Below are 8,284 nucleotides of genomic sequence, written 5' to 3'. Positions count from 1 at the left end.
TCCACGGCCAGGACGAAAGCCACACTGCATCTCCTGAATCCGAGGCTCGATTATCCGACGGATCCTCCTCTCCAATACCCCCGAATAGACCTTACCAGGGAGGCTGAGGTGTGTGATACCCCTATAGTTGGAACACACCCTCCGGTCCCCCTTTTTAAAGAGGGGGACCACCACCCCAATCTGCCAGTCCAGAGGCACTGTCCCCGATGTCCACGCGATGCTGCAGAGGCGTGTCAGCCAAGACAGCCCTACAACATCCAGAGCCTTGAGAAACTCAGGACGGACCTCATCCACCCCCGGGGCCTTGCCACCGAGGAGCTTTTTGACCACCTCGGCAACCTCAGCCCCAGAAATGGGAGGCCCCGTCTCCGAGCTCTCCGACTCTGCCTCTTCCGAGCACGTGTTGGTAGGATTGAGGAGTTCCTCGAAGTACTCCCCCCACCGACTCACAACATCCCTAGTTGAGGTCAGCAAAGCCCCGTCCCCACTGTAAACAGTGTTGACTGTGAGCCGCTTCCCCCCCCTGAGACGCCGGATGGTGGACCAGAATCTCTTCGAGGCCGTCCGGAAATCGTTCTCCATGGTCTCACCGAACTCCTCCCAGGCCCGAGTTTTTGCCTCAGCAACCGCCGAAGCCGCGGCCCGTCTGGCCTGTCGGTACCTATCAGCTGTTTCCAGGGTCCCACTGGCCAAAAAGGCCCGATAGGACTCCTTCTTCAGCTTGACGGCTTCCCTCACCACTGGTGTCCACCAGCAGGTTCGAGGGTTGCCGCCACGACAGGCACCGACCACCTTACGGCCACAACTCCGATCAGCTGCCTCGGCAATGGAGTCAGGGAACATGGCCCATTCGGACTCAATGTCCCCCACCTCCCCCGGGATATGGTTGAAGCTCTGCCGGAGGTGGGAGTTAAAGCTCCTTCTGACGGGGGATTCTGACAAACGCTCCCAGCAGACCCTCACAACACGTTTGGGCCTGCCAGGTCTGATCGGCATCCTCCCCCACCAGCGGAGCCAACTCACCACCAGGTGGTGATCAGTTGACAGCTCCGCCCCTCTCTTCACCCGAGTGTCCAGGACATACGGCCGCAAGTCCGATGATACAACCACAAAGTCGATCATCGAACTGCGGCCAAGGGTGTCCTGGTGCCAAGTGCACATATGGACACCCTTATGTCTGAACATGGTGTTCGTTATGGACAGTCCATGACCAGCACAGAAGTCCAACAACATAACACCACTCTGGTTCAGATCGGGGGGGCCGTTCCTCTCAATCACACCCCTCCAGGTCTCACTGTCATTGCCCACGTGAGCATTGAAGTCCCCCAGCAGAACGAGGGAGTCTCCGGTAGGAGCATTCTCCAGTGCCTCCCCCAGAGACTCCAAAAAGGGTGGGTACTCCGAACTGCTGTTTGGCGCATAGGCACAAACAACAGTCAGGACTCGTCCCCCCACCCGAAGGCGGAGGGAGGCTACCCTCTCGTTCACTGGGGTAAACCCCAATGTACTGGCACACAGCCGGGGGGCAATAAGTATGCCCACACCTGCTCTGCGCCTCTCACCACGGGCAACTCCAGAGTGGAAGAGAGTCCAACCCCTCTCAAGAGGACTGGTTCCAGAGCCCAAGCCGTGCGTCGAGGTGAGTCCGACTATATCTAGCCGGAACCGCTCAGCCTCGCGCACCAGCTCCGGCTCCTTCCCCAACAGAGAGGTGACATTCTAAAATAATTTCCTTTCTCAATTCAGAAATTTGTGTGTGTAAGTCACAACACCCGTGACACCAAAACGGCTTTTTTTTCTCTCTTTTCTCTACACTCTACACTGTGAGCACACACACCAAATCAGAAAGGCTTTTTTCTCTCTTTTCTACATTATGGACTGTGGGGACACAAAACCGCTCTCTCTTTTTTTTTTTGATTGTGTGCCAGGGTGTTGTCTCACGTATTAGTTTATGCTTAAGATACGAATGGGTTTATCAGTCACATCAGAATCCATACATACTGATCCTCCCGTAATAAAATGGTCGGATTTTATCAAACACACTTTGTTTCTTGTGACAATCAAGTCAGCGAAACAGCGTATACACGTCAAGACCCTGAATCAAGTTTGCCACAAGAACTCATAAGTTTGGCAGTATTGCTCTGCCGTCAGCAATCATACACCCATTTTATTTTCGTGAGACATGTGCAAGCACTTGTTCATCTACTGTTCTATCACTATGAATTAGTGATCTATTATCAATAAGGATACTTCTACAACTACTATCAAAGTATGTCCGGACTTCTTATATTGTCAGTTGCTATATATGAATAAGTGGGTAGCTACTGACAAGCATTAAGCATGTCACACAGCCCAAACATATAACATTTCAGGACAAACCACACAGTTAACAACCACAGTGAAGCGTATCAAAGCCCAAACATGTAACATTCAACAGGACACTTACACAACACATTCAAATCAAACAGTCAGACAACATACAAGAACATATACCCCAGCCGGCATTGCTCCCTGCCTATTTTCCTACAGCTCACTATGTGTGTGCACACCTTTATTCACAAACTCTTCAACTTATACTCTTTTACCGAAGCTGCTACAGCTCGATTGGCCGAATACCCTTAGATCCTATTTCGGTGAATTTGACATCTGCCTTACATGTAACAGATTAGCGGTTTAGCAGTTTTAATTTAGTTTGAGTGAAGGAATTCATTTTATAGCAAAATCCGAAATCGTGAAGAACTCATGAAAGTAAGCTTATTCTTGGATTCCTGAAACTTTAGATTTGCTCTTTCTTTTACTGCAAAGTACAACGTTGTTTTTTTTTTTGACAGTTTTAACATAGTTTGAGTGAAGGAATTCATTTTATAGATAAAATCCCAAGAGTCTGCTGAGAAAAGAGAGTGAATGCGAAGTAGACTTTAACACGGCTCTGGGAGCGAGCAGAGTGTGGGCTAAGCGGGAGAATTGCTTGAAAGAAACGCGACACCGAATGAGCGGTCAGAACAAAGCCTCAATACGGTGTTCCCGTGGTGTTTTTACTCTGTGCAAAAGACAAGGCAGCCATCGAATAGGGCCCGATTGTTCCTACTTGGTCAGCCGAGGAGCAAGGGGGGGGAGAAAGCGTCTCAATCAAGCAAAGCTCACCATGGGGAAGGTGGCTATGCCAACTAGCCTGATGCCCTGCTCCCGCAGTGACGGATAATCGTACTCTGGTTTCTCTTCATAACGTACAACTCTTTGGCCTTTTATTAAAGACTTCCGTGGAGAGCAGCACTAATGAGTTGTTTCTATTTTTGGCAGGCTTTACCTTTGCGGGTGAAGCCCTTTCTGTCTGTGCAAAAAAAATCTTGTTACGGTGCAGAGTGACTTCTCTGAGTAGAGTCGCCTTACCTGTTGCGACTGTGCCGATGTTTGAAGCTGGAGTGCAAAGGTATTGCTTGAATGGTGCTTGCTGGAGCGTGCGGGAGTGCAAAGTTATACCATTTGAAAGGGCTGAAGAGTGCTCATTGCAGCGGGTGGGCCATAGTAAAAAGCGGTTGAGAAAAGGTGCGAATGTCAAACCATACATGATCAAAATAGGGAGCGGAGGTGTTTGGCCGCGACAAGGTGTGAATGTCCACCCATAATTAATGAAAAGCGGGCAACGAGTAGGTTCGAATGCCCAACCATACATCATCAAAAGCAGGAGTGGATGTGTTCGGCTACAAGAAGGTTTGAATGTCTGACCATAGTTTGTAAAAAGCGGGTAAGAAACGGTTCGAATGCCCGAACATACACCATCAAAGGAGGGAGCGGAGGTGTTCCGCTGTAAGAAGGTGTGAATGTCCGACCATAGTTGGTAAAAAGCGGGTAAGAAAAGGTTAAAATACCCGACTGTACACAATCAATAGCGGGAGCGGAGTTATTCGGCTACTAAAAGGTGTGAAAGTCCGACCATGGTTTGTAAAAAGCGGGTAAGAAAAGGCTCGAAAGCCCGACTATACACCATCAACAGCTGGAGCGGAGGTGTTCAGCTGCAAGAAGGTCTGAATGTCCATCAATAATTGCTAGAAAACATGAAAGAGAATTTTCGAATATCAAACCAAACATGATCATAAGCGGGAGAGGAGGTGTTCAGCTGCAAGAAGGTGTGAATGTCCAGCCATAATTACTGAAAAATGGGTAATAAAAGTTGCGAATGCCCAACCATACATCATCAAAAGCAGGAGTGGATGTGTTCGGCTACAAGAAGGTTTGAATGTCCGACCATAGTTTGTAAAAAGCGGGTAAGAAAAGGTTCGAATGCCCGAACATACACCATCAAAAGAGGGAGCGGAGGTGTTCCGCTGTAAGAAGGTGGGAATGTCCGACCATAGTTGGTAAAAAGCGGATAAAAAAAGGTGAAAATTCCCGACTGTACACAATCAAAAGCGGAAGCGGAGGTGTTCGGCTTCAAGAAGACATGAACGTCCAACCAAAGTTTGTAAAAAGCAGTTAAGTAAAGGTTTGAATATCCAACCAAACATAATCAAAAGCGGGAGCAGAGCTGTTCGACTGCAAGTAGGTGTGAATGTCAGATCATAATTTGCAAAAAGCTGATGAGAAAGGGTGAGAATGCCCGACTATACACAATCAAATGCGGGAAAGGAGTTGTTCGGCTGTGAGTAGGTGTAAATCTCCGACCATAATTGCTGAAAAATGTGTTAGAAAAGGTAAGAATGCCGGTCCATACATCATCAAAAGCGGGAGAGGTGGTGTTCGGCTGCAAGTAGGTGTGAATGTGCGACTAAAGTTTATAACAAGCGTGTAAGACAAGATACTATTGCCAGACCATACATGATCAAAACAGGGAGCGGAGGTGGTTCAGCTGCAAGAAGGTGTGAATGTGCGACTAAAGTTTATAAGAAGCGGGTAAGACAAGGTGCGAATGCCCGACAATGTATGATCAAAAGAGGGAGCGGAGGTTTTCGGCTGCAAGGTCTGAATGTCCAACCATAATTTGTAAAAACCAGGGAAGAAAAGGCTCGAAAGCCCGACGATACACCATCAAAAGCGGGAGCGGAGGTGTTCAGCTGCAAGTAGGTGTGAATGTCAGATCATAATTTGCAAAAAGCTGATGAGAAAGGGTGAGAATGCCCGACTGTACACCATCAAATTTGGGAGCGGAGGTGTTCGGCTGTGAGTAAGTGTGAATGTCCGACCATAATTGCTGAAAAATGTGTTAGAAAAGTAAGAATGCAGGACAATTCATCATCAAAAGCGGGAGAGGTGTTTGGCTGCAAGAACCTGTGAATGTCCAGCCATAATTACTCACAAACGGGTAAGAAAAGGTAGTATTGCCAGACCATACATGATCAAAACAGGGAGCGGAGGTGGTTCAGCTGCAAGGTGTGAATGTCTGACTATAGTTTGTAAAAAGCGGGTAAGACAAGGTGCGAATGCCCGACAATGTATGATCAAAAGCGGGAGCGGAGTTGTTCAGCTGCAAGAAGGTCTGAATGTCCAACCATAATTGCTAGAAAACATGAAAGAAAATTTTCGAAAATCAAACCGCACATGATCATAAGTGGGAGAGGAGGTGTTCAGCTGCAAGAAGGTGTTAATGTCCACCCATAATTCTTGAAAAATGGGTAAAAAAAAGGTGCGAATGCCCAACCATACATCATCATAAGCAGGAGTGGATATGTTCGGCTACAAGAAGGTGTGAACGTCCAACCAAAGTTTTTTAAAAAGCAGTTAAGAAAAGGTTCGAATATCCAACCAAACATAATCAAAAGTGGGAGCAGAGCTGTTCGACTTCAAGTAGGTGTGAATGTCAGATCATAATTTGCAAAAAGCTGATGAGAAAGGATGAGAATGCCCGACTATACACCATCAAATGCGGGAAGGGAGTTGTTCGGCTGTGAGTAGGTGTGAATCTCCAACCATTATTGCTGAAAAATGTGTTAGAAAAGGTAAGAATGCCAGTCCATACATCATCAAAAGCGAGAGAGGTGGTGTTCGGCTGCAAGTAGGTGTGAATGTCCAGCCATAATTACTCACAAACGGGTAAGAAAAGGTAGTATTGCCAGACCATACATGATCAAAACAGGGAGCGGAGTTGGTTCAGCTGCAAGAAAGAGTAAATGTCTGCCTAAAGTTCAAATATATTCACAAAAGCGGTAGGAGAGGTCTTCGGATGAGAGTGGTTGAGAATTTCCAACCATAATCTATAAAATGCGGTGAAAAAAAAGGTGTGATAGAACACTAAAAGGTGGAGCGGAAGTGTTCGGCTGCAAGAAGGTGTGAATGTCCGACTATATTTGGTGAAAAGCAGGTGAAGCAAGGTCTTAATGCCCAACATTACATCATCAAAAGCGAGATCAGAGGTGTTTGGCTGCAAGAAGGCCATAGTTTGCCAAAAGCGGGTAAGGTGCGAATGACCGACTAAATATCAACAAAAGTGGGGGCGGAGGTCTTCGGATGCAAGTGGGTGTGAATATCCCACCATACAAGTATGGTGGAGAGGAAGCTGTGAATGGCCGACCATAGTAAAAAGCGGGTGAGAAAAGGTGCGAATGTCAAACCATACATGATCAAAACAGGGAGCGGAGGTGTTTTGCTGTGACAAGGTGTGAATATCCACCCATAATTAATGAAAAGCGGGCAACAAGTAGGTTCGACTGCCCAACCACACATCATCAAAAGCAGGAGTGGATGTGTTCGGCTACAAGAAGGTTTGAATGTCTGACCATAGTTTGTAAATGCGGGTAAGAAAAGGTTTGAATGCCCGAACATACACCATCAAAGGAGGGAGCGGAGGTGTTCCGCTGTAAGAAGGTGTGAATGTCCGACCATAGTTGGTAGAAAGCGGGTTAGAAAAGGTTAAAATACCCGACTGTACACAATCAATAGTGGGATTGGAGTTGTTCGGCTACTAACAGGTGTGAAAGTCCGACCATGGTTTGTAAAAAGCGAGTAAGAAAAGGTGCGAATGCCCGACAATGTATGATCAAAAGCGGAAGCGGAGGTGTTCGGCTGGAAGAAGGTGTGAACGTCCGACCAAAGTTTGTAAAAAGCAGTTAAAAAAAGGTTTGAATATCCAACCAAATATAATCAAAAGTGGGAGCAGAGCTGTTCAGCTGCAAGAAGGTGTGAATGTCCAGCCATAATTACTCACAAACGGGTAAGAAAAGGTTGTATTGCCAGACCATACATGATCAAAACAGGGAGCGGAGGTGGTTCAGCTGCAAAGTGTAAATTTCTGACTAAAGTTTTTAAAAAGCGGGTAAGACAAGGTTCGAATGCCCGACAATGTATGATCAAAAGTGGGAGCGGAGGTTTTCGGCTGCAAGGTCTGAATGTCCAACCATAATTTGTAAAAACCGGGGAAGAAAAGGCTCGAAAGCCCGACTATACACCATCAAAAGCGGGAGCGGAGGTCTTCCGCTGTAAGGTGTGAACGTCCGACCATAGTTGGTAAAAAGCGGGTAAGAAAAGGTTAAAATACCCGACTCTACACAATCAAAAGACGGAGCGGAGTTGTTCAGCTAAGAGGTGTGAAAGTCCGACCATGGTTTGTAAAAAGCGGGTAAGAAAAGGTTCGTATGCCCGAATATACACCATCAAAAGAGGGAGTGGAGGTGTTCGGCTGCAAGAAGGTGTGAACGTCCGACCAAAGTTTGTAAAAAGCAGTTAAGAAATGGTTAGAATATCTAACCAAACATAATAAAAAGCGGGAAAAGAGCTGTTCGACTGCAAGTACGTGTGAATGTCAGATCATAATTTGCAAAAAGCTGATGAGAAAGGGTGAGAAGTCCCAACTTTACAACATCAAATGCGGTAGCGGAGTTGTTCGGCTGTAAGTAGGTGTGAATCTCCGACCATAATTGCTGAAAAATGTGTTAGAAAAGGTAAGAATGCCGGTCCATACATCATCAAAAGTGGGAGAGGTGGTGTTCGGCTGCAAGTAGGTGTGAATGTCCATTATTAATGTGTATAGTCGGGCATTCTCACCCTTTCTCATCAGCTTTTTGCAAATTATGATCTGACATTCACACCTACTTGCAGTCGAACAGCTCTGCTCCCGCTTTTGATGTTTGGTTGGATATTCGAACCTTTTCTTAATACACCTTTTCTTAGCCGAACACATCCGTTCCCGTAATTGATTGTGTACAGTCGGGTATTTTAACCTTTTCTTACCCGCTTTTTACCAACTATGGTCGGACATTCAAACCTTCTTGTAGCCGAACACATCCACTCCTGCTTTTGATGATGTGTGGTTGGGCATTCAAACCTACTTGTTTCCCACTTTTCATTAATTATG

The 8,284-nt window shown here is 46.5% G+C and overlaps 1 non-coding gene across 1 annotated transcript; it reads left to right on the top strand.

Moving 5' to 3' along the window:
* Positions 1-3,204: 3,204 nt before the first annotated feature.
* LOC140282436 (U5 spliceosomal RNA) lies at positions 3,205-3,318 on the top strand. The gene has a single exon (XR_011909871.1). It is a non-coding gene; the product is annotated as a U5 spliceosomal RNA (small nuclear RNA).
* The last annotated feature ends 4,966 nt before the right edge of the window (positions 3,319-8,284 follow it).

This window comes from Leuresthes tenuis, unplaced genomic scaffold (assembly GCF_036924035.1).
Source record: "Leuresthes tenuis unplaced genomic scaffold, fLeuTen1.0.hap1 SCAF_22, whole genome shotgun sequence".
NCBI classification, from domain to species: Eukaryota; Metazoa; Chordata; class Actinopteri; order Atheriniformes; family Atherinopsidae; genus Leuresthes; species Leuresthes tenuis.
Note: the sequence above shows the minus strand (reverse complement) of the source record. Positions and strands in the feature narration are given on the sequence as shown.